Consider the following 25,891-nt stretch of genomic DNA (forward strand, 5'->3'; position numbering starts at 1 on the left):
TGTCTACACCTGTTATATTTGGCGCATGTGGCAAATAAAATTTGATTTGATTTGTTATAAGTAGTCTCACTTAAACCCTCATATCCGCCACCCAGTTAGAGACTTGAAACTTTGTATGTAAGCGTGTTTCCTCATGCTGAACAAATTTGCCTTAAGGACCCATAAGTTCCCTCAGGATATATTTTCCTCCATCTTGGAAAACGTCCAAATAACACCACTTTTGGTATGTAGGCCCATGGTACATCTCTTTACTTAGCTCTTCTCAAACTAAGGGATTGGTTGAGAGATGGCTGAGTTATTGATCAATCTGAAAATCAGATTTTACGTGTCCATTTAAATCCTTTGTAAATCCACTTCACAATGTCCTATCAATTTGAAACTTTTCAGGGTCACCAAAAACATGATGTGCCATATTAAGTTTGACCTTGATATCTTAAAAAATAAGGAAACTATTAACAATTAAATGTTTTGTCTACAACGCTAATGCTTAAAATTATCATACAATCTTCTTCTCATGGACAAATATTCACTCCAAATTTGGTCTTTGGTCCCTAAAGAGTTTGAGAAAATAACATTGATGCCATCAAAGATGGCCACACTATTCTATATGCTAATATGCTAAAATATGCTAAAACTACTTGCAGGAGCAGGACATCTGTTTTTGGGAGATCCTGTGTTATCGCAGATCTGGTCTGGAAATTTCCTTTCGTAGAATACCCGGAGGCAAAGTCATTCATATCCGTCGGGTGATTAGTTGAGGCTTCTTGGGTGCGTGACGTTACTCCAAGCCCTTACCAAAACACAAAATATGGCAGACAGTTTCTCTCTCCTCGGATCTGAAACCAGTAGTTACCACCAACTTCAATGACAGTTAACTTAAAATTAAAAGACAAATCAAACATTCCCACACCCCAATAACATTGTTGCCGAGGAGCAGTCTAGCTACAGTGTTTGAGTCAATTCAGATGTTTTTTTGTAAAACAGCTCAGCTAGCTAGCGAAATGATAATTCACGACTATAGCTAGCTAATGCGTTAGCTAGACTGCTTCTAGACTCTGGAGCTCATGGGGGCTTCAGGAGTCAGTGGGCTAGATGATTCTACCATGGACAACAACAACAGGCTACTAGAACTGAACCGATGGACATGGGGCAATGACATTTAGTATGTAAACATTATGTACAGTATCTGTCCTTAGAAGCTATGTGAATAGAAAGTCACTGAAACCTTAACTGTTGCCCTATTATGTGGTCTCGGTAAAATGAGAAACCGGAAGTCCTGCCTGCTGTGCATTCAGTGTATTACAGCTGTGAGAGTGTATTGAAGTATTTATGAATGCTAATGTGGAGTGTACCAATTGAGATTGAAATCAACATGGTAATGCTGTCACTGATCGGAGTGGCTGCGGTTCCGCTTTTTCTGGAACCTTGAAGTTTTGAACTAAAGATACAGAGATTTCTGAGCATATGCAGATTAGTAATCAAAGCAAACATAAGCACGACACAACAGCCAGTCTAGTGATTTCATGTTATTTTTTCAGGAGGGGAGTTAGCCTACATGCAGCTGTTTAGGCAAGCTATATGTATACAGCATATCAACAAGCAAGACAGGCAGTCAATAACGATTTAATGTGCAAACATTGGCTATAGTGAGACAGAGATTTTTTTCAGCAACTCTGGCAGCATATAAGGATACTTTTTTTTATTTAACTAGGCAAGTCAGTTAAGAACAAATTCTTATTTACAATGACGGCCTACACCGGCCAAACCCAGACGACGCTGGGCCAATTGTGCGGCGCCCGATGGGACTCCCAATCACAGCCAGTTGCGATACAGCCTGGAATCGAACCAGGGGGTCTGTAGTGACGCCTCAAGCACTGAGATGCAGTGCCTTAGACCGCTGCGGGAGCCCTAATAAAGAGCCTCGGGAGCCCCTAATAAAGATTACATCACCACACAAAACACTGATTGTGTGTCAAGTTGAATTAAATAACACATGCGCAGAACGTGATTCGGATCCTTAGTTTTGAGAAATACATTTCCAGAGGGTGCGGGATGGGGGCGGGGCAAGCCGCGAAAACTACGTATTCGTAGCCTCGACCTTCACTGATTGCACATAAAGGATGATAGTTCCTACATGATAGAGTGCTTGCTTTGTAATTCAACTGATCTTGAGTCCTTTCTGTCATCCTATGAACCCCATTCATTGCTGCTCGCAGCTACATTTTGGGAGATGTTACTCTTTTCGTGTCCAGGCTCTTTACTGAGCTATCACATTGCGAGACATTAGGGGTTCGACTTCCCTTCTTCGAATTTCCTGTAGGACAGATTCTGTTTTTGCAGTAATACTTTTGCATGTTATATGATTGTAATTCTGCCTTTCATGGGGGTGATATGTCTGATCCAATGGTGGTGTAGAATTTGTTGTGCTTTCCGAGTTCATCATTAGCTGTCGCTCTGCCTGATATAAATCGCTCTACTCTGAGGCTCTCATTTGAAGCTGAGAGGCAGAAGGGGGATAATCCCAGGCTAGCCACAGAGGCTCAGATTAAAGTGATGCTCCAGAATTTTTGTTCCAGTAGTTTTGAAAGCAGGGACGGAATAATGCAGGAGTTTACAGTGCTGAAGCCCCTGGGCTCAGGCCCGTAGGGGGCCCAAGAGGCAAAAAATACATTAAATAAATACACTGCTCAAAAAAATAAAGGGAACACCTAAAATAACACATCCTAGATCTGAATGAATGAAATAATCTTATTAAATACTTTTTTCTTTACATAGTTGAATGTGCTGACAACAAAATCACACAAAAATTATCAATGGAAATCAAATGTATCAACCCATGGAGGTCTGGATTTGGAGTCACCCTCAAAATTAAAGTGGAAAACCACACTACAGGCTGATCCAACTTTGATGTAATGTCCTTAAAACAAGTCAAAATGAGGCTCAGTAGTGTGTGTGGCCTCCACGTGCCTGTATGACCTCCCTACAATGCCTGGGCATGCTCCTGATGAGGTGGCAGATGGTCTCCTGAGGGATCTCCTCCCAGACCTGGACTAAAGCATCCGCCAACTCCTGGACAGTCTGTGGTGCAACGTGGCGTTGGTGGATGGAGCGAGACATGATGTCCCAGATGTGCTCAATTGGATTCAGGTCTGGGGAACGGGCGGTCCATAGCATCAATGCCTTCCTCTTGCAGGAACTGCTGACACACTCCAGCCACTTGAGGTCTAGCATTGTCTTGCATTAGGAGGAACCCAGGGCCAACCGCACCAGCATATGGTCTCACAAGGGGTCTGAGGATCTCATCTCGGTAACTAATGGCAGTCAGGCTACCTCTGGCGAGCACATGGAGGGCTGTGTGGCCCCCCAAAGAAATGCCACCCCACACCATGACTGACCCACGCCAAACCGGTCATGCTGGAGGATGTTGCAGGCAGCAGAACATTCTCCACGGCGTCTCCAGACTCTGTCACGTCTGTCACGTGCTCAGTGTGAACCTGCTTTCATCTGTGAAGAGCACAGGGCGCCAGTGGCGAATTTGCCAATCTTGGTGTTCTCTGGCAAATGCCAAACGTCCTACACGGTGTTGGGCTGTAAGCACAACCCCCACCTGTGGACGTCGGGCCCTCATACCACCCTCATGGAGTCTGTTTCTGACCGTTTGAGCAGACACATGCACATTTGTGGCCTGCTGGAGGTCATTTTTCAGGGCTCTGGCAGTGCTCCTCCTGCTCCTCCTTGCACAAAGGCGGAGGTAGCAGTCCTGCTGCTGGGTTGTTGCCCTCCCTACGGCCTCCTCCACGTCTCCTGATGTACTGGCCTGTCTCCTGGTAGCGCCTCCATGCTCTGGACACTACGCTGACAGACACAGCAAACCTTCTTGCCACAGCTCGCATTGATGTGCCATCCTGGATGAGCTGCACTACCTGAGCCACTTGTGTGGGTTGTAGACTCCGTCTCATGCTACCACTAGAGTGAAAGCACCGCCAGCATTCAAAAGTGACCAAAACATCAGCCAAGAAGCATAGGAACTAAGAAGTGGTCTGTGGTCACCAACTGCAAAACCAGTCCTTTATTGGGGGTGTCTTGCTAATTGCCTATAATTTCCACCTGTTGTCTATTCCATTTGCACAACAGCATGTGAAATGTTTTGTCAATCAGTGTTGCTTCCTAAGTGGACAGTTTGATTTCACAGAAGTGTGATTGACTTGGAGTTACATTGTGTTGTTTAAGTGTTCCCTTTATTTTTTTGAGCAGTGTATATACCGTATACACTGGGGGTACAAAACATTAGGAGCTCTTTCCATGACATAGACTGACCAGCTGAATCCAGGTGAATGCTATGATCCCTTATTGTTGTCATTTGTTAAAACCACTTCAATCAGTGTAGACAAAGGGGAAAAGACAGGTTAAAGAAGGATTTTTAATCCTTGAGACCATTGAGACATACTGTAGATTGTGTATGTGTGCCATTCAGAGGGTGAATGGGCAAGACAAAATATTTAAGTGCCTTTGAACAGGGTACGGTAGTAGGTGCCAGGCGCACCGGTTTGAGTGTGTCAAGAACTGCAACGCTGCTGGGTTTTCCACGCTCAACAGTTTCCCGACAACTTGTAGAGTCCATCCCCGACAAATTCAGGCTGTTCTGAGGGCAAAACGGGGTGCAACTGAATATTAGGAATGATATTTTGTACACTCAGAGTATATTTCATGAATACTACAAGACATTCAAAATGCCTTGTGAACTTCCATTAATACATGGCAATATAGATATGAAAATAAAAACAAATTTTTAGATACAAGGTTTTTCCAGGACGCCGGCAATATGACGTAAAATGAGTCGTAAAATTACAGGTGAGACATTGTGGAAATCAACGTTTTGTCTGGTCATATTAGAAGGACTGTGGCTGCTCTTCCATGCTATAGTTAAACGGAATAGCAATGTGATAAGAGTGTGAGGAGAGAGCTGCTAGTGGCTGGAATAGGCCATCAAACTGGGACTCTTTTCATGGTCTGTGTGTTTCCGCATTAAGTGCATGTGCGTGCACATGTGCATGTGTGCAAAGCTCACTTTTCCCATTCATGGCAAGCACTCAGAGTGTAGTGATTTGAGCCCAGTTGAATGTCACATCTCTAGTCATTAGTAGATATCAACTCTGACAGTGGCACGTCATCCATCCCTTAAAGGAGATGAGAGAAAGGGGTGAGCCATTAGGAGATAGGGGGATACTGACTGAGTAAGAGCTGGGACTATGGAGCCTTGCGTGCAACTCTATCCTGTTCTGAGGGGACCAACTGAGAGAGAAATCAACCTCTCTTTGTTCAAAACTCTGGATACTGTGCACACAGAGAACAATGCAACAATGTGCATTGTTGGAATTTGTGAAATGTACTTCCAAAAGAATCACCTAATTTTCACAATTTTATTATGGTCTTGTTTGATCATGTGTTTCAGCTGCCTTCGCCAGAGCAGAATGGCAAAGCAAGTGTTTTTTGAATGGAGTGACTTTTGAAAGATGAAAGTATACCTCACCCTCACTTGTATTAAATTGAATTACTAAAAAGTTTGTGGCCAATGTCTATTAGCACTGAATTCTCTCTCTCATTTCACACATATGTGTCTGTCCTGATGGTGGCCACACATTCCCCGGCACTATTCCCAGTCCCAGTCCCCACAGGTGAAGAAGCCAGGTCCTGGAATGGCGTGGTTACATGTGGTCTGCGGTTGTGAGAACGTTTGGACGTACTGCCAAATTCTCTAAAACAACATTGGAGGCGGCTTATGGTAGATAAATGAACATTAAATTATCTGGCAACAGCTCTGGTGGACATTCCTGCAGTCAGCATGCAAATTGCACGCTCCCTCAAAACTTGAGACATCTGTGGCATTGTGTTGTGTGACAAAACGGCACATTTTAGAGTGGCCTTTTATTGTCCCCAGCACAAGGTTCACCTGTATAATGATTATGCTTTTTAATCAGCTTCTTGATATGCCACACCTGTCAGGAGAAATTCTCACTAACAGGGATGTAAACAAGTGTGTGCACAACATTTTAGAGAAATAAGCTTTTTGTGCATATGGAACATTTCTGGAATCTTATTATTTCAGCTCATGAAACATGGGACCAAATATTTGTGTTCAGTATATATATATACATACATATGGGGAATAGTCAGGAGCAATCTATCAGTCGGGTGTTGGTTTATCTGATTTATGCGTGACCCTTAGCAAAGCGTTATTACATTGGCTTATTACTCAGACCCTCTCGGGGGCAGGAGCAGGTGTTGCAGGGGGAGATGTGGGGAGTAAGAGCGCCACACACACACACACACACACACACAGTTGATATTTTCAGAACTTTTTGTCATACAAGGATTCATCTTGGAGATCATAGAAAAAGAGAACATTATATTGAATGATTAAACGTAGTAGCTGGGATGTACCAACTACACCCACTGAGGGGTGAGCCCTTATAACAGAGAGTGTCCATCCTGACTAGTTTATAAAGGTAGAGGGAGGCAAACAGCCACTAATGAAAAAAGGCAGCTGCCGTATCATCAATTATGGTTGTGTTCTGCACCATCTCCCAGACAGAGGCAGTAATAATATACATTAAGCCACCACACGTTTGGGAGGGAAATTAGCATTTCCCAATTCACACTCGGCCCAATTGCCGTGCATTTGCATACTTGGGAGGGCCCCGTTCCACAAAGTGGCCATGTGCAAAACAGATAAGGACATTAAAAAGCCGGAGAGCCAAGGTTCCTCTCCCTCTCCACACATTAATATTTCCAGGCCTTTTCATCTCCTGACTGAACCATGTGTCTGGGGAGAGGGGTATTAAACTTATCACCACTATTACCACTGAACCCCCTGAAATGTATAATTTCTCAGAGTAATAGAGAGCAGGCGCAGGAAATCTCCAGAGTTTTTTTTGTGTGCATATTCCTGCAGCGTAATACCTCGGGGTGCGTAAACATGAACATACACCTTAGCCAAATACATTTAAACTCAGTTTTTCACAATTCCTGACATTTAATCCTAGTACAAATTCCCTGTCTTAGGTCAGCTAAGATCACCACTTTATTTTAAGAATGTGAAATGTCAGAATAATAGAGAATTATTTATTTCAGCTTTTATTTATTTCAGCACATTTCCAGTGGGTCAGAAGTTTACATTAATTCCATTAGTATTTGGTAGCATTGCCTTTAAATTGTTGAACTTAGGTCAAATGTTTCGGGTAGCCTTCCACAAGCTTCCCACAATAAGTTGGGTGAATTCTGGCCCATTCCTCCTGACAGAGCTGGTGTAACTGAGTCAGGTTTGCAGGCCTCCTTGCTCGCACACGCTTTTTAAGTTCTGCCCACAAATGTTCTATAGGATTGAGGTCAGGGCTTTGTGATGGCCACTCCAATACCTTGACTTTGTTGTCCTTAAGCCATTTTGCCACAACTTTGGAAGTATGCTTGGGGTCATTGTCCATTTGGAAGACCCATTTGCGACCAAGCTTTAACTTCCTGACTGATGTCTTGAGATGTTGCTTCAATATATCCACATAATTTTCCTTCCTCATGATGCCATCTATTTTGTGAAGTGCACCAGTCCCTCCTGCAGCAAAGCACCCCCACAGCATGATGCTGCCACCACCGTGCTTCACGGTTGGGATTTTATTCATCGGCTTGCAGAAACCCCCTTTTTCCTCCAAACATAACGATGGTCATTATGGTCAAACAGTTCTATTTTTGTTTCATCAGACCAGAGGACATCGCTCCAAAAAGTATGATCATTGTCCCCATGCACAGTTGCAAACCATAGTCTGGCTTTTTTATAGCGGTATTGGAGCAGTGGCTTCTTCCTTGCTGAGCGGCCTTTCAGGTTATGTCAATATAGGACTCGTTTTACTGTGGATATACAGTGGGGGGAAAAAGTATTTAGTCAGCCACCAATTGTGCAAGTTCTCCCACTTAAAAAGATGAGAGAGGCCTGTAATTTTCATCATAGGTACACGTCAACTATGACAGACAAATTGAGAAGAAAAAAAATCCAGAAAATCACATTGTAGGATTTTTCATGAATTTATTTGCAAATTATGGTGGAAAATAAGTATTTGGTCACCTACAAACAAGCAAGATTTCTGTCTCTCACAGACCTGTAACTTCTTCTTTAAGAGGCTCCTCTGTCCTCCACTCGTTACCTGTATTCATGGCACCTGTTTGAACTTGTTATCAGTATAAAAGACACCTGTCCACAACCTCAAACAGTCACACTCCAAACTCCACTATGGCCAAGACCAAAGAGCTGTCAAAGGACACCAGAAACAAAATTGTAGACCTGCACCAGGCTGGGAAGACTGAATCTGCAATAGGTAAGCAGCTTGGTTTGAAGAAATCAACTGTGGGAGCAATTATTAGGAAATGGAAGACATACAAGACCACTGATAATCTCCCTCGATCTGGGGCTCCATGCAAGATCTCACCCCTTGGGGTCAAAATTATCACAAGAACGGTGAGCAAAAATCCCAGAACCACACGGGGGGACCTAGTGAATGACCTGCAGAGAACTGGGACCAAAGTAACAAAGCCTACCATCAGTAACACACTACGTCGCCAGGGACTCAAATCCTGCAGTGCGAGACGTGTCCCCCTGCTTAAGCCAGTACATGTCCAGGCCCGTCTGAAGTTTGCTAGAGTGCATTTGGATGATCCAGAAGAGGATTGGGAGAATGTCATATGGTCAGATGAAACCAAATTATAACTTTTTGGTAAAAACTCAACTCGTCGTGTTTGGAGGACAAAGAATGCTGAGTTGCATCCAAAGAACACCATACCTACTGTGAAGCATGGGGGTGGAAACATCATGCTTTGGGGCTGTTTTTCTGCAAAGGGACCAGGACGACTGATCCGTGTAAAGGAAAGAATGAATGGGGCCATGTATCGTGAAATTTTTAGTGAAAACCTCCTTCCATCAGCAAGGGCATTGAAGATGAAACGAGGCTGGGTCTTTCAGCATGACAATGATCCCAAACACACCGCCCGGGCAACAAAGGAGTGGCTTCGTAAGAAGCATTTCAAGGTCCTGGAGTGGCCTAGCCAGTCTCCAGATCTCAACCCCATAGAAAATCTTTGGAGGGAGTTGAAAGTCTGTGTTGCTCAGCGACAGCCCCAAAACATCACTGCTCTAGAGGAGATCTGCATGGAGGAATGGGCCAATAAACCAGCAACAGTGTGTGAAAACCTTGTGAAGACTTACAGAAAACGTTTGACCTGTGGCAGTGCCAACAAAGGGTATACAACAAAGTATTGAGAAACTTTTGTTATTGACCAAATACTTATTTTCCACCATAATTTGCAAATAAATTCATTAAAAATCCTACAATGTGATTTTCTGGATTTTTTTTCCTCATTTTGTCTGTCATAGTTGACGTGTACCTATGATGAAAATTACAGGCCTCGCTCATCTTTTTAAGTGGGAGAATTTGCACAATTGGTGTCTGACTAAATACTTTTTTCCCCACTGTAGATACTTTTGTACCTGTTTCCTCCAGCATCTTCAAAGGGTCCTTTGCTGTTGTTCTGGGATTGATTTGCAGAACGCGTCTCCTTCCTGAGCGGTATGACGGCTGCTTGGTCCCATGGTGTTTATACTTGCGTACTATTGTTTGTACAGATGAACGTGGTACCTTCAGGCGTTTGGAAATTGCTCCCAAGGATGAACCAGACTTGTGGAGGTCTACAATTGTTTTTCTGAGGTCTTGGCTGATATATTTTGATTTTCCCATGATGTCAAGCAAAGAGGCACTGAGTTTGAAGGTAGGCCTTGAAATACATAAACAGGTACACCTCCAATTGACTCAAATGATGTCAATTAGCTTATCAGAAGCTTCTAAAGCCATAACATCATTTTCTGGAATTTTCCAAGCTGTTTAAAGGCACAGTCAACTTAGTGTATGTAAACTTCTGACCCACTGGAATTGTGATACAGTGAATTATAAGTAAAAAATCTGTGTCATGCACAAAGTAGATGTCCTAACCGACTTGCCAAAACTATAGTTTGTTAACAAGACATTTGTGGAGTGGTTGAAAAACGAGTTTTAATGACTCCAACCTAAGTGTATGTAAACTTCCGACTTCAACTGTATATCCTTATAAAGACATCTGTGCTTAACCCCAATACCGGATGGGTCACTGAGGGGGAGCCAGGCCATGTACAGTGCCTTCAGAAAGTATTCACACCTCTTGACTTTTTCCACATTTTGTTGTGTTGGATTAAAATGGATTTAATTTTATTTTTTTGTCAACGATTTACACAAAATATTCTGTAATGTGAAAGTCGAATAAAATGTTTAACATTTGTCAATAATTAATGAAAAATAAAACATTAATATATCTTGATTAGATAAGTATTCAACCCCCTGGGTCAATACATGTTAGAATCACCTTTGGCAGCGATTACAGCTGTGAATCTTTCTGGGTAAGTCTCTAAGAGTTTTCCACACCTGAATTGCGCAACATTTGCTCATTATTCTTATCAACATTCTTCAAGCTCTGTCAAATCGGTTGTTGATCATTGTGAGACAACAATTTTCAGGTCTTGCCATTGATTTTCAAAACTGTAACTCGGCCACTCAGGAACATTCACTGTATTTTAACTAAGCAACTCCAGTGTAGATTTGGCCTTTTGTTTTAGGTTATTGTCCTGCTGAAAGGTGAATACATTGGCCAGTGTCTGGGGGAAAGCAGACTGAACAATTTTTTCCTAGGATTTAGCCTGTGCTTAGTTCCATTCCATTTATTTTTTATCCTGAAAAACATCCCAGTCCTTAACGATTACAAGCATACCCATATCATGATACAGCCACCACTATGCTTGAAAATATGGAGAGTGGTACTCAGTAATGTGTAGTATTGGATTTGCCCCAAACATAACACTTTGTATTCAGGACAAAAAGTGAATTGCTTTGCCACATTTTTTGCAGTATTACTTTAGTGCCTTGCTGCAAACAGGATGCATGTTTTGGAATATTTGTATTCTGTACAGGCTTCCTTCTTTTCACTTTGTCAATTAGGTTAATATTTTGGAGTAACTATAATGTTGTTCATCCATCCTCAGATTTATCCTATCACAGCCATTAAACTCTGTAACTGTTTTAAAGTCATCATTGGCCTCATGGTGAAATCCCTGAGCGATTTCGTTCCTCTCCGGCAACTGAGTTAGGAAGGACGCCTGTATTTTTGTAGTGACTGGATGTACTGATACACCATCCAAAGTGTAATTAATAATTTCACCATGCTCAAAAAGATATTCAATGTGAGTCATTCAAACGTGTTAACCCTCGCAAGGCTGCCGGCCCAGACCACATCCCTAGCCACACCTTCAGAGCATGTGCAGACCAGATAGCTGATGTGTTTTTCAGACATTTTCAATCTCTCCCTTGCTCAGGCCGTTATCCCCACCTGCTTCAAGATGTCCACTATAATCCCCGTGCCCAAGAAAGGGAAAATAACTGAACTGAATGACTGCCGACCCGTAGCACTCACTTCCATGATCATTAAGTTCTTTGAGAGGCTAGTCAAAGACCACATCACCTACTCCCTCCCTGATACACTTCCCAATTCACCTTCCCCCCGACAGATCCCCAGACAACGCAATCGCCATTGCACTGCACACTGCCCTCTCCCACCTGGACAAAAGGAATGCATATGTGAGGATGCTGTTAATCGACTACAGCTCGGCCTTCAGTACCATAGTGCACTCTAAGCTCACCACAGTGCTCACGGCCCTGGGACTGAACTGCTCCCTATGCAACTGGGTCTTGGACTTCCTGACAGGCCACCCCCAGGTGGTGAAGGTAGGCAACATCACCTCCTCCACACTGATCCTCAACACGGAGGCCCCACAAGGGTGTGTCCTCAGTCCCCTCCTGTACTCCCTGTACACCCATGACTGCGTAGCCTCACACAGTTCCAACTCTATCATCAAGTTCGCTGACGACACGACAGTAGTAGGCCTGGTTACCAACAACGACAAGATGGTCTACAGAGAGGAGGTAGGCACTCTGACGGCATGGTGCCAGGCAAACAACCTCTCTCTCATCTTCAGCAAAACAAAAAAAGTTATTCGGTGTACACATCTCAGAGTAGCTGAACTGGTCAAACCACACATACACCGTAGTGAAGAAGGCACGACAGTGGCTCTTCAACCTAAGGAGGCTGAAGAAATTCAGCCTGTCCCCGAGGGGCCTCATAGTGTTCTACAGGAGCACCATCGAGAGCTTGCTGTCGGGCTGCATCACAGCCTGGTACGAAAACTCCACTGCTGCTGACTGCAAGGCTCTACAGGGGGTGGTATGCTCAGCAGACCGGACCATTGGGTGCACATTGCCTGCCCTCCAGGACACCTACAACACCAGGTGTTGCAGGAAGGCCAAGAAAATCATCAGGGACCTCAGCCACCCAAGCCACGTCCTGTTCTCCCTGCTTCAATCACTCAGACGCAGGCAGCATAGGAGCATCATGGCAAAAACTGACACACTGGCCAATAGCTTCTAGCCTCAGACAATCAGGTTGCTGAATAGCCACCACTAGTCAGCTACCTAATCCCCCCCTGAAGTCAACAATCAACTCCTTTGTTTTGCGGATGTTGAGGGAGAGGTTGTTGTCATGACACCACAATGCCAGTTCACTTATCTCCTCCCTATAGGCTGACTCGTTGTTGTTGGTTATCAGGCCTACAACTGTGGTGTCATCAGAAAACCTGATGATGGGTTGGTGTCGTGCAAAGCCACGCAGACATGGGTGAACAGGGAGTTCAGCAGAGGACTGAGGAAACACCCCTGGGGGGCCCCTGTGTTAAGATTCAGTGTGAAGGCGGTGTTGTTTCCAATCCTCACAGCCTGTGGTCTGCCCGTCAGGAAGTCTAGGATCCAGTTGCAGAGGGTGGTGTTGAGCTTGGAGGGAACAATAGTGTTGAATGCTGAACTGTAGGTCAATGAACAGCTTTCTCACATACTGTAGGTGTTTCTTTTGTCCAGATGTGTTACGGCCGTGTAAATAGCGATGGAAATGGCATCTTCCGTGGATCTGTTGGAGCGGTAGGCAAATTGGAGTGGGTCCAGTGTGCCTGGCATGCTGGCCTGGATGTGGGCCATGACCAGCCTCTCGAAGCACTTCATAATGACAGAGGTGAGTGCAACGGCGCGATAGTCATTAGGGCATGTCACTTTATTGGGCACTGGGACTATGGTGGTCTCCTTAAAGCAGGTGGGGACTACAGCCTAAGACAGAGATAGGTTGAAGATGTCCGAGAAGACGCCCGCCAGCTGGTCAGTACACACTCTGAGGACGCAGCAAGGGATGCCATCTGGGCCGGTGGCTTTGTGAGTATTCACTCTTTTGAGAGTTGTCCTCACGTCAGCCTCAGAAAGTGAAAGCACCTGGTTGTCCGGAGCAGCAAGAGTTTTCCTGGTTGGCTTGGTATTGTCTGCCTCGAAGCGAGCATAGAATGTGTTAAGCTCGTTTGGGAGGGAGGCTTCAGTGGGCACTGCACAGCTGGATTTGTCTGTGATAGTCTGTAGTCCTTGCTACATGCAACGCGAGTCTGAGTTGTCGAACATCAATTCAAGTTTGAGTCTGTATTGTCTTTTTAAATTCCTAATGGTTTTGCAGAGCTCGTACCTGCTTGCCGAGTCATCAGGGTTCGTTCTGCTGACATTGAATGCTGCAGTACGGGCTCTCAGCATTGTACGTATATGTCCGTTCTTCCAGGGTTTTTGGTTGGGGTATGTCCGGATTGTTATTGTGGGTACAACATCATCAACACATTTCCTAATGAAGCCTGTGACTGAAGATGTACTGTATATTCCTCAATGTTGATGGATGAGTCCTGGGTGGATGAATATTTGAACATATTCTAATCAGTGTTCTCAAAACAATCCTGCAGCATTGAGTCTGCCTCCTCTGTCCAGCGTCTCACTATTCTCTGTGTTGGGGGTTCCCTCTTGAGTTGCTGCTTGTAGGCAGGGAGTAGAAACAAAGAGACATGATCTGATTGGCTGAAGAGGGGGCGGGGGATGGCTTTGTACATGTCACGAATGTTTGTGTATACATGGTCAAGCACACTGGATCCTCTTGTGGGGCAGGATACATGTTGGGGATATTTTGGTAAAATTTGTTTTAAACGGGCTTGGTTAAAGTCACCCGCGACATTAAAGACTGCTTCGGGGTGAGAGGATTCTTGCTGGTAATCTTCGTACAGTTCGCTGAGTGCAGCCTTGGTGTTTTCTTGTGGCTGTATGTACACAGCTGTGATAATAACACATGTGAATTCCCCCAGCATATAGTGGGGTCTGCATTTTACCATCAGAAACTCCATGTCGGGTGAACAGGAGCTTGCGATGTTTTCAACTTCGGTACAACGGGAATTGTTTATGAGGAAACATACACCAACCCCCCACCCCCCTCGTCTATTCAGCCTAGTTTGGAGTCCCCCTTTCCTTCTGCTTCTTCGTCACCGGCGTTGCCTTAGGTAATCTCGGCCATGAGCAACAGGTAAGTCCGCTGTGTGGGGAACAAAGTAGCGAATGTAATATTCCACATTTGGGAGGCTGAGAGATAAGTGTGTAGCTTCCGATTCATGATCCAGAAGTGTTTTTCGGTGGTAGGAAATTATTGCACAAACATTCTGAGCAAACAAAGTAATAATTAATGCAAAAAAAGTCGAGCAAGAACCGGCAAGACGTGCGCCCTCCTCAGTGCCGCCATCTTGTTTTTGTACACAACGACATCAGCTTATAGATATCCTCGGTGCCGCCATCTTATGTTTTTGTACAGTATGACATATGCTTATAGATAATTTGTGAAACATTTATTTAGGGTTTATGAAGACTTTATGTATGTTACATGAAGCCTTTATAAGTTGTAGTTCATGGGACCCCTTTATGCAAGTCAGCAGCTGTACTTTTATTTGAAAAAATAAATGCTTATCTGGTTGCTCATAGTCATATATTTCCTATGCTTTTATTTTCAGACAATGAGGTTGTATTTTTATATTCACTATAGGCCCTAAGACAAAAAGAAGCACTTTAATATCAGTTGAATGGTATGTCATTTTTAAAAGCATTAATATCATATTAAGTACGTATATGGTAAGTGAAAACTTTATACTTCTGCAAAGTTTGCACAGGTCTGCTATTTCCAGAGGGGAATGATAGCCTAAAACAAAGCTGAACCTGTCTATTTTTAGCTTTACTTGAAGGTATTTTCCTCCCTTCATCTGTACTCCATCTTTAGCCTCTTCTTTTAATTTGAATTCCTTCAATTTCAAAGTGGTGCGAACTTCAGTGGTATGAACACTTTATAAATCAGGCCCTATGTGCACCACACCAAGCCTCAGAATGAGGGCGCATCACTGTTACCTTTCTGTGTTGTCTGCGATGCGTGACAATGTGCATCTGCTATGCTAAAGTAATCACAAGGCAATTTTGTGTCTTTGTCTCGATGCCTTTGTCGATAACATAAAATAAAGTAATGAGAGACATGGGATCTGTGCACAGTACAGTATTTGCAACACTACGATGTCCTCAGTCAATACGATTCTGCAGTAACTTCACAAGGTCAGCAACAAGGTCAAGGGAAGCAACCAACAATGTATCTTATTCAATCTCTGTCTGTTGATTTGTGTCTTATTCAATCTCAGTCTATTGATTTGTGTCTCACCTGTTGGAATGGGGCCCATTTTAATTCCAACCGAAATGGAAGCTATGACACAGTCACAAAACAGTTGTAAATGAGAACTTGTTCTCAACTGGCTTACCTGGTTAAATAAAGGTTAAATAATAATAAACAAAGAAAAGAAAAAAAAGAAACAGTCACAGAACAACGTAAATACTCTCCATTGAATGCCCCTTATTGTACTGTAACTTAAGCTCTTCTCCTCGACTTAATAAATCCTCACCTGGACACAATTAGACTAAATGTAATTTGTATATTAACAAAGTCTATTCAATTGTATCTTATTTGACACCATAAAATATTAAGCAATGTGAAAGAAAGTGTTAGGCTATGAGTTATAGTTGACTAAAGTTGTGGTCCTCTGTAGCTCAGTTGGTAGAGCATGGTGCTTGCACTGCCAGAGTTGTAGATTTGATTCCATACGTACAATGTATGCACGCATGACTGTAAGTTGCTTTGGATAAAAGTCTGCTAAATGGCATTATACAGTTGAAGTCGGAAGTTTACATACACTTTAGCCAAATATATTTAAACTCAGTTTTTCACAATTCCTGACATTTAATCCTAGTAAAAAATTCCCTGTCTTAGGTCAGTTAGGATCACCACTTTATTTTAAGAATGTGAAATGTCAGTATAATAGTAGAGAGAATGATATATTTCAGCTTTTATTTATTTCATCACATTCCCAGTGGGTCAGAAGTTTACATACACTCAATTAGTATTTGTTAGCATTGCCTTTAAATTGTTTAACTTGGGTCAAACGTTTCAGGTAGCCTTCCACAAGCTTCCCACAATAAGTTGGGTGAATTTTGGCCAATTCCTCCTGACAGAGCAGGTGTAACTGAGTCAGGTTTTTTAGGCCTCCTTGCTCGCACATGCTTTTTCAGTTCTGCCCACACATTTTCTATAGGATTGAGGTCAGGGCTTTGTGATGCCCACTCCAATACCTTGACGTTGTTGTCCTTAAGCCATTTTGCCACACACTGTGTATATATATATATATACTGAACTAAAATTAGATTAGAAAATTAATAAAATTAGAACTAAAATATAAGCACAACATGTAAAGTGCTGGTGCCATGTTTATGAGCTGAAATAAAAGATCCCCGACATTTTACACACCTTATTTATCAAAAATTTGGTGCACAAATTGGCATGTTGACTGCAGACAGTGGTGTAAAGTAGTTGAGTAAAAATACTTTAAAGAACTATTTAAGGAGATTTTTTTGGGAATCTGTACTTTGTTTTACTATTTATATTTTGGACTACTTTTACTTTTACTTCACATTACTAAATAAAATAATTTACTTTTTCATCCATACATTTTCCCTGACACACTAAAGTACTCGTTCCATTTTGCAATCTTAACAGGACAGAAAAATTGTCAAATTCACTCACTTATCAAGAGAACATCCCTGGTCATCCCTACTGCCTCTGATCTGGCGGACTCACTAAACACACATGCCTCATTTGTAAATTATGTCTGAGTGTTGGAGTGTGCCCCTGGCTATCCATAAATAAATAAAAAACAACAAAATGGTGACGTCTAGTTTGCTTAAAATACGGAATTTCAAATGATATATACTTTAACTTTAACTTTTGATACTTAAGTATATTATAGCAATTACATTTACTTTTCATATTTACAGTAAGTATATTTAAAAACAAATCATTTTTTACTTTTACTCAAGTAGTATGTTACTGGGTGACTTTCACTTTTACTTGAGTCATTTTCTATTAAGGTATCTTTACATTTACTCAAGTATGACAATTGGGTACATTTTCCACCACTAACTGCAGGAATGTCCACCAGAACTGTTGCCTGAGAATTGAATGTTAACTTCTCTAACATCAGCCGACTCCAACGTTGTTTTAGAGAATTTGGTAGTACGTCCAACTGGCCTCATAACCTCAGACCAAGTGTAACCATGCCAGCCCAGGACTTCCACATCTGGCTTCTTCCCCTGCGGTATCCTGGAAGCTGAAAATGTTCCAGTTCTTCCATGGCCTGCATACTCACCACCCATTGAGCAGATTTGGGATGTTCTGGATCGACGTGTACGACAAAGCATTCCAGTTCCCGCCAATATCCAGCAATGTCGCACAGCCATTGAGGAGTGGGACAACATTCCACAGCTCACAATCAACCGCCGGATCAACTCTATGCGAATGAGATGTGTCACGCTGCATGAGCCAAATGGTGGTCACACCAGATACTGACTGGTTTTCTGATCCACGCCCATACCTTTTTTTTAAGGTATATGTGACCAACAGATGTATACAGTGGGGAAAAAAGTATTTAGTCAGCCACCAATTGTGCAAGTTCTCCCACTTAAAAAGATGAGAGAGGCCTGTAATTTTCTAGAGCAGTGATGTTTTGGGGCTGTCGCTGGGCAACACGGACTTTCAACTCTCTCCAAAGATTTTCTATGGGGTTGAGATCTGGAGACTGGCTAGGCCACTCCAGGACCTTGAAATGCTTCTTATGAAGCCACTCCTTCGTTGCCCAGGCGGTATGTTTGGGATCATTGTCATGCTGAAAGACCCAGCCACGTTTCATCTTCAATGCCCTTGCTGATGGAAGGAGGTTTTCACTCAAAATCTCACGATACATGGCCCCATTCATTCTTTCCTTTACACGGATCAGTCGTCCTGGTCCCTTTGCAGAAAAACAGCCCCAAAGCATGATGTTTCCACCCCCATGCTTCACAGTAGGTATGGTGTTCTTTGGATGCAACTCAGCATTCTTTGTCCTCCAAACACGACGAGTTGAGCTTTTACCAAAAAGTTATATTTTGGTTTCATCTGACCATATGACATTCTCCCAATCCTCTCCTGGATCATCCAAATGCACTCTAGCAAACTTCAGACGGGCCTGGACATGTACTGGCAGGGGGACACGTCTTGCACTGCAGGATTTGAGTCCCTGGCGACGTAGTGTGTTACTGATGGTAGGCTTTGTTACTTTGGTCCCAGCTCTCTGCAGGTCATTCACTAGGTCCCCCCATGTGGTTCTGGGATTTTTGCTCACCGTTCTTGTGATCATTTTGACCCCACGCGGTGAGATCTTGCGTGGAGCCCCAGATCGAGGGAGATTATTAGTGGTCTTGTATGTCTTCCATTTCCTAATAATTGCTCCCACAGTTGATTTCTTCAAACCAAGCTGCTTACCTATTGCAGATTCAGTCTTCCCAGCCTGGTGCAGGTCTACAATTTTGTTTCTGGTGTCCTTTGACAGCTCTTTGGTCTTGGCCATAGTGGAGTTTGGAGTGTGACTGTTTGAGGTTGTGGACAGGTGTCTTTTATACTGATAACAAGTTCAAACAGGTGCCATTAATACAGGTAATGAGTGGAGGACAGAGGAGCCTCTTAAAGAAGAAGTTACAGGTCTGTGAGAGCCAGAAATCTTGCTTGTTTGTAGGTGACCAAATACTTATTTTCCACCATAATTTGCAAATAAATTCATTAAAAATCCTACAATGTGATTTTCTGGAGAATTTTTTTTCTCAATTTGTCTGTCATAGTTGACGTGTACCTATGATGAAAATTACAGGCCTCTCTCATCTTTTTAAGTGGGAGAACTTGCACAATTGGTGGCTGACTAAATACTTTTTTCCCCACTGTATCTGTATTCCCAGTCATGTGAAATCCATATATTAGGGCATAATGAATTTATTTCAATTGACTGATTTCTTTATATGAACTGTAACTGAGTAAAATCAATTTAAAAGATTTTACTCCGTTTTTCAGTTACAGTACACTGAGTGTACAGAATATTATGAACACCTGCTCTTTCCATGACTTAGACTGACCAGGTGAATCCCTTATTGATGTCACTTGTTAAATGGACTTCAATCAGTGTAGATGAAGGGGATGAGACATGCAAAAAAATTATTTTTAAGCCTTGAGACATTTGAGACATGGATCGTGTATGTGTGCCATTCAGAGGGTGAATGGGCAAGACAAAAGATTTAAGTGCCTTTATGGTAGTATGTGCCTTTACTAGCAAGAATTGGTCGGAGTTTGATAATAAACGCAAATATTGACATTGTAATAGGAATTAATTCCAATATAGGCAAAAGCATAACGTTAGAAGGCAAGGCATGAAGCATTAAATATATGGTGATAGTATAAAGCATGAAATATAGGGTGATTGCCTATCATCATGAACAAAGACAAAGAGAGGCATACTGGGGCCAGCGGCCTAGTAGCCTAGAAGAGAAGAGTTTCTCATACAACCTTTCCGACAGTGAACAATTGATAGATTTTATTTCATAGTTTATATAAAGTGATACTCAAAAAAGAGGTGACCAACCACAAACCAATCGAACCAAGATATCCAATCAGAACAAATCAAGCATCTTCTTCTGGGAGTGATAGCCTGAGGAGGTGGTCTGAGGAGGTTGCCTGAGTACAATACACTCTGAACAAATACAAATTAACACAGAGATATATTACATCCAGGGGTGGAAGTAGATTTAATTTCTTACCGGTATGGGACCATTATTTTATGGTCCTAATCATAGAATTACATATACTGTAGAATCCCTAGTCATTTACATAGGATGTCTGTGAGCCTAATAGTAAAGATATGTCATTGAACTTTTTAAAGGCATCACCTTTTAATGTGGCTTGTGGCATACACTTAAACAATCAGTTATGATGTTTTCATCTGATTGTCAAACAACCACTTCAAAGGTCACATTCAGCGATTGTCATTAGGCACACGTAGCCTGAATTGATGCATCCACTGCTGTCCGTGCGCGTCTTGGTCTCGGCCACGCATCTTTGCCTTGGGAAAATGTCAGTGTTTTTGTGGAACCACACTGCATTTTGGAATGTGTACCACCCGTTTTCAAGTCCATTTGCTAAATTTTCATGCGACTGACATTTGATGTATCCCTTATTTTACCAGGTAAGTTGACAGAGAACACATTCTCATTTACAGTAACAACCTGGGGAATAGTTACAGGGGAGAATGAATGAGCCAATTGGAAGCTGGATGAATGAGCCAATTGGAAGCTGAGGATGATTAGGTGGCCATGGTATGAGGGCCAGATTCTGAATTTTAGCCAGGACACCAGGGTTAACACCCCTACTCTTACAATAAGTGCCATGTAATCTTTAGTGAACACAGAGAGTCAGGACACCCGTTTAACGTCCCATCCAAGAGACGGCACTCTACACAGGGCAATGTCCCCAATCACTGCCCTGGGGCAATGGGATATTTGTTTTTAGACCAGAGGAAAGACTGCCTCCTACTGGCCCTCTAACATCAATTCCAGCAGCATTGTCACGATCGTCGAAAGGATTGGACCAATGCGCAGCGTGATATGCGTACATTCTTATTTATTAAGTACACCACAAACAAAAACAATAAACGATACGTGAAGTCCTTGGTAACAAACACAAACCAACACGGAACAAGATCCCACAATACACTGTGCCAAACAGGCTGCCTAAGTATGGTTCCCAATCAGAGACAACAAGCAACAGCTGATTCTCGTTGCCTCTGATTGAGAACCACCCCGGCCAACATAGATACACATGAACTAGATCCTAACATAGAAACACAAACACATAGAATCTACACACCCTGGCTCAACATATAAGAGTCCCAGAGCCAGGGCGTGACAGAACCCCCCAAAGGCGCGGACTGCGACCGCGCCAAACATAAACCGAACAGGGGAGGGCCGGGTGGGCATTCCTCCACGGAGGCGGATCCGGCTCCAGGTGTGACCACCACCCTCTAATAACCCCCCCGTAGTGCCCCTGGTCTGGTCTGGTCCCGCTGGCTGGAGCTGGACTGGACATCGGTGGAGCGGATTGCTTAGGCTCCGGTGTGGAGCAGCTGACCGGTACCTGACCAGGCACCGGTGAACCGGGCACGGGCTGTGCCGGACTGACGACACGCACCCCAGGCTTGGTGCGGGAAGCAGGAATGGGCCGGACCGGGCTGACGACGTGCACCCCTGGCTTGGTGCGGGGAGCAGGAACGGGCCGGACCGGGCTGACGATGCGCACCACAGGCTTGGTGCGGGGAGCAGGAATGGACCGGGCCGGGCTGACGAGGCGCACCCCTGGCTTGGTGCGGGGAGCAGGAACGGGCCGGACCGGGCTGACGATGCGCACCACAGGCTTGGTGCGGGGAGCAGGAACGGGCCGTACCGGGCTGACGAAGCGCACCCCTGGCTTGGTGCAGGGTGCAGGAACAGGCCGGGCCGGGCTGGCGACGCGCATCATAGGCTTGGTGCGGGGAGCAGGAACAGGCCGGGCCGGGCTGGCGACGCGCACCATTGGCTTGGTGCGGGGAGCAGGAACAGGCCGGGCCGGGCTGGCGACGCGCACCATAGGCTTGGTGCGGGGAGCAGGAACAGGCCGGGCCGGGCTGGCGACGCGCACCATTGGCTTGGTGCGAGGGGCAGGGCCGGGCCGGGCTGGCGACGCACACCATTGGCTTGGTGCGAGGGGCAGGAACAGGCCGGGCCGGGCTGGCGACGCGCATCACAGGCTTGGTGCGAGGGACAGGAACAGGCCGGACCGCACTGGGAACACACACCACTGGCCTTATACAGGGATCAGCAACAGGCCGGACCGGACTGGCAACACACTTCAGTACCTCTCGCCGTGCCTCTACACTTTCCCTCCCTCTAATCACCAATGGCTCCCGTAACCCGGTGGCCTTCTCTCCTCGTCCACAAACTTGCCCCTTATCTGCTTCCAGCAGCCCCGTCGTCCATGCCATGTGCCCCCTCCCTAAAAATGTCTTGGGGTTGCCTCTCGCTTGTCCGACGACAACACTGTTGGCGCCGTACCTCCTCTCTCGCCAAGGCTTTAACCTTTGCCCATGGTCCTCTGCCCTCGAACATGTCCTCCCAGGACCACCATTGGCCCACCTGGGCCATCGCCAACTTCTCCAGCTCCTTACCCGGCGTTTGCTCCGAAACACGCTGCTTGGTCCTGTTTTGGTGGGATCTTCTGTCACGATCGTCAAAAGGAGTAGACCAAGGCGCAGCGTGGAATGCGTACATCTTTTATTAGAGTACTTACACAACTAACAAAACGAAACGTGAAGTCCTCGGTTAACAAACAAACCAACACGGAACAAGATCCCACAATACACTGTGCCAAACAGGCTGCCTAAGTATGGTTCCCAATCAGAGACAACAAGCAACAGCTGATTCTCGTTGCCTCTGATTGAGAACCACCCCGGCCAACATAGATACACATGAACTAGATCCTAACATAGAAACACAAACACATAGAATCTACACACCCTGGCTCAACATATAAGAGTCCCAGAGCCAGGGCGTGACAAGCATCTGGTCTCCCATCCAGGACCAACACTGCTTAGCTTCAGAGGCAAGCCAGTATGCTGCTGACATGTGGTAATGATAAATACAGTTTTCTTGGCATTTTGTATTTATTATTTATTTTTCCGGTACGCCGTACTGGAGAGTGCCAGCTTAATTTCACCCCTGATGACATCCATATCGATGACATCAAACTTCTACTCAGAGAACAAGGATGGATGCAATATAATTATTCTGTTGGAAGTTACTGTAAGAGACCACTTATTTTCTGTTTGGCCATTTGCCATTTAGCGCCAGGTCAAAAGAGCACATACTGTAGGCGGGGGCAGGGCCTGCACCTCTGTCTGATTCCGTCTTCTACAAGCAACCACTTCATGACAATCACTCTCTAACTATCCCTATGTAAACATCAGTGTACTAATTAAAGATTGACTGAGGGTCAAAAACAAATATACCAGCTTAATTTAAATCAGCATCAGCAGTAGACAAAGAGGTGTATTGGTATGGAGCCCATATTGTTTACCCATAGATCTCCTTGCCTCTGATCCTTCCTAGATCCTCACCTAGAAAGAAATAGGGCTGTTAATTAAGACTTAAAGATGCATACCGGGATCTTAAGCACAACAAATTCACAACATATCATACGAATTGCAAAAAAAACGAAAACATATTTTTTTGCATGACGTAACATATCATACGAAATGGATGCGACCCGTTTTGGCTCATGAGCACCACTTTTAAACAGGGCTGGATTAACAAATTATAGACCCTGGGGCTTTTGTTTTCTACATTTAGATGTTTTGCCACCGGCCTACACACAATACCCCATAATGTCAAAGTGGAATTATGTTTTTCGAAATGTTTACAAATTAATAAAAAAGGAAAAGCTGAAATCTCTTGAGTCTTTAATTATTTAACCCCTTTGTTATGGAAAGCCTAAATAAGTTCAGGAGTAAATATTTGCTTAACAAATCACATAATAAGTTGCCTGGACTCACTCTGTGTGCAATAATAGTATTTAACATGATTTTTGAATGACTGCCTCATCTGTGTACCCCACACGTACAATTAGCTGTAAGGTCCCTCAGTCGAGCAGTGAATTTAAAACACAAATTCAACCACAAAGACCAGGGAGGTTTTCCAATGCCTCGCAAAGAAGGGCACCTATTGGTAGATGGGTGGAAAAAAAAGCACGGTGAAGTTATTAAGTTACTTTTCAAAAAGCAGATATTGAATATCCCTTTGAGCATGGTGAAGTTATTAATAACTATTTGGATGGTGTATCAATACACCCAGTAACTACAAAGATACAGGCGTCCTTCCTAACTCAGTTGACGGAGAGGAAGGAAACCGCTCAGCGATTTCACCATGAGGCCAATGGTGACTTTAAAACCGTTAGAGTTTATTGGCTGTGATAGGAGAAAACTGAAAATGGATCAACAACATTGTTGTTAATCCGTAATACTAACCTAATCGACAGAGTGAAAAGAAGGAAGCTTGTACCAACTGAGTATCTGGAGCATCAGCAATTGTGGGTTCAATTACAAGCTCAAAATGGCCAGAAAGAAATAACTTTCACAACTGAGCAAGAGGAAAAATACATTAGAGTGTCTAGTACCCGCAAAACACAAGTCTCAACGTCAACAGTGAAGAGGCGACTCCGGGATGCTGACCTTGTAGGCAGAGTTGCAAAGAAAAAGCCATATATCAGACTGGCCAATAAAACGAAAAGATTAAGATGGGCAGTCTGAGATATGGCTTTCTTTGCATCTCTGCCTAGAAGGTCAGCATCCCGGAGTCGCCTCTTCACTGTAGTCATTGAGAATGGTGTGTTGCGGGTACTATTTAATGAAGCTGCCAGTTGAGGACCTGTGAGGCGCCTGTTTCTCAAACTAAACACTCTAATGTATTTGTCCTCTTGCTAAGTTGTGCACCGGGGCCTCCCACTCCTCTTTCTATTCTGGTTAGAGCCTATTTGCGCTGTTCTGTGAAGGGAGTAGTACACAGCGTTGTACGAGATCTTCAGTTTCTTGGCAATTTCTTGCATTAAATAGCTTTCATTTCTCAGAACAAGAATAGACTGATGAGTTTCAGAAGAAAGTTATTTATTTCTGGCCATTTTGAGCCTATAATCAAACCCACAATTGCTGATGCTCCAGATACTCAACTAGTCTCAAGAAGGCCAGTTTTATTGCTTCTTTAATCAGCACAAAAGTTTTCAGATGTGCTAACATAATTGCAAAAGGGTTTTCTAATGATCAATTGGCCTTTTAAAATGATAAACTTGGATTAGCAAACACAACGTGCCATTGGAACACAGGACTGATGGTTGCTGATAATGGGCCTCTGTACGCCTATGTAGATATTCCATAAAGAATCTGCCGTTTCCAGCTACAATAGCCATTTACAACATTAACAATGTCTACACTGTATATCTGATCAATTTGATGTTATTTTAATGGACAAAAAAATTGCTTTTCTTTCGAAAACAAGGACATTTCTAAGTGACCCCAAACTTTTGAACAGTAGTGTACATACAGTGCATTCGGAAAGTATTCAGACCCCTTGACTTTTTTCCACATTTTGTTACGTTACAGCCTTATTCTAAAATGGATTAAATAGTTTTTTCCCCTCATCAATCTACACACAATACCCCATAATGACAATTCAAATACAGGTTTTTAGAAAATTAGCAAGTGAATAAACCCCCCCCGGAAATATCACATTTGCATAAGTATTCAGACCCTTTACTCAGTACTTTGTCGAAACACCTTTGGCAGCGATTACAGCCTCGAGTCTTCTTGAGTATGATGCTACAAGCTTGGCACACTTGTATTTGGGGAGTGTCTCCC

This window comes from Coregonus clupeaformis, chromosome 37 (assembly GCF_020615455.1).
Source record: "Coregonus clupeaformis isolate EN_2021a chromosome 37, ASM2061545v1, whole genome shotgun sequence".
Classification (NCBI taxonomy): domain Eukaryota; kingdom Metazoa; phylum Chordata; class Actinopteri; order Salmoniformes; family Salmonidae; genus Coregonus; species Coregonus clupeaformis.